We start from the raw sequence: 2290 nt of genomic DNA on the forward strand, positions 1-2290 counted from the left end.
TGTGGGGGAAAGACATCTTAATTTGGTTTCTGGAGAGAGAGAGAGAGAGAGAGAGAGAGAGAGAGAGAGAGAGAGGGGGTTTGCTGTGTCTGGAGTATCAGGAGTGAATGAAAACTGGTATAAATTGATGAGTGAATGAATCATGAAGTTTAGACTACAAAGTGGGGTCCACTGAAAGCCATTCAGTGCTAATGGTAGCGAAAAGAGGAATTTGGAGGGGTTGGTCAGTAAGATGAAGAGATCTGGAAAATAAATGAGATTAAATACTGTATTAAGCATTACCAGTTAGAAAGGTTAGAAATCAAGACGGATGAAAGGACGAAGGATCAGAGATAATGGGAAGGTCTGAAAACCGGGTGGAGCTAGGAACCGAACCACACCTCAAACACCCTTTAGTTATACTACTTAGAGCGCACCTCATCATGTGGGCTGTTGGCGCTTGCTTCCTACGAGGAATAGCCATATGGAATTGTGACCTGACAGTCTGCCAGCGGACGTGTAAATCCAGGTCTCTTTCATTCACTAAAATGGGTTTGTAACCGACATCGAACGCCTATATTCATCAATGACCGTTAATACGAAGTTATAGCAGTAAGTCTAGTGATACAGTTGTTAGAGAAGAAATGACTATGGATGAGATGAAAATGTTAATGGAAATTAAGAACAGTGAAATTTAAGGCTGTCGAGGAGAAAATGAAAGGAGCACTTAAAGGCGAAATGGATGAAGGGTGAACTAGTGTACAGCGATATTATTATTATTATTCAAAAGATGAACTCTATCCATATGGGACAAGTCCACAGGGTCCTCTGACTTGAAATTCAAGCTTCCAAAGAGTATGGTGTTCGTTAGAAAGAAGTAACAGAAGGTTAATAGCTAGATAAAAATGCAGGTTAGTTATTATAAAACAAAAAGAATTGTATTACATTGTAGTTCCACAAGAAGTTCGAAAAATTCAAGTATGTCTTCCCACTGATTACAGGCAGTATAAGTGAATACGAGTAACTGGTGCAGAGTGAAAAGCAGATCTGAGATAAGAGAGTGTCCTTGTGGCTGTTGATCTTGCTTAGCTCCACGGGTCAAGTCGCTCTGACGGTGTCATCAGGGGGCGTCCATATAGCACCCACCAAGACATCACATCCGACAGCTGTGGTGCGGAGGTTAACAGTCTCTTGACCATTCGCTTTGCATTACCGCCAAGAGAGCCTCCTTAGAGCTGAACATTTTTCAGTGATAAATGCAATTAAATCGGCTAGCGAACTCACAACATATATATTGTTCACGTTTTTCATACGTGAATTATATCTATAATTGCTAGGTACTTTATCATTAGTCTACTTATAGATCTATTAGTAATGAAAGCATATAGCTGTGTACTAATGTATACAGATGTTGCATAGAGTACCCAGTTAAGTGAGTCTGGCAAGCATTTCATTCGAATTACCCCTTCAAGGTGAATATGATGGAAGTAATCAACACACGAGCTCGTGTTTCACATAAATAAATATCTGACTCACATTGAGATCGAACCCAGGTCTTACACACACACACACACACATATATATATATGTATATATATTATATATATATATACATATATAATATATACATACATATATATATATGTATTATATGTAAACATACATATATACATGTGTGTATTCATGTATGTATGTGTGTGTGCCATGCACATGGCTATGTATGCCTTCGAGAGATAATCAGCAGTTAAGCGAATTTCAATGTTTCCATAAAAAACCTAACTTTGCTTTCTAAAATCATTCTTGTTCATTGGTGCTTTTCGTGATTTATTACTTTTCATTCTATGGCTGTATCCACACAGTAAATATACTCTCAATCCTCCTCTTATTTTATAGAAAAAGAACAAACTCACGAGTCCTATAGTTCCTTGGCAGAGCAGTAAGCTTATCATAGTTAACTGTCATGGTCATACTGTCTCCTGTATCCTCTTCTCAGCTGCATGGAGTCTGTATCCTGACGTCCTTGTCTTTGCCTTGCCTCCTTTGCTTTCTGGTGCTCCAAACTTCCTTCTCTTGGAACGTAGGTCCTTCATCACCTTAAGGAGCGATATCCTGCCTCCAAATCTAAATCTTTGATGCTCCAGTGAGAGATTTGCATGAATAATTTTTTTTGGTCAGTGATTTTTTTTATTTTTCTCAAGCACATGTACCCATATAAAAAAAACAGACGATAAATTACATCACCGGCATATACATAATCACCGTCTTTCACGGGGATGTGTTTTCGTGTACTGACAGAGAGTGGGAGGTGAGT

The sequence above is a fragment of the Macrobrachium nipponense genome, chromosome 3 (genome assembly GCF_015104395.2).
Source record: "Macrobrachium nipponense isolate FS-2020 chromosome 3, ASM1510439v2, whole genome shotgun sequence".
Lineage (NCBI taxonomy): Eukaryota > Metazoa > Arthropoda > Malacostraca > Decapoda > Palaemonidae > Macrobrachium > Macrobrachium nipponense.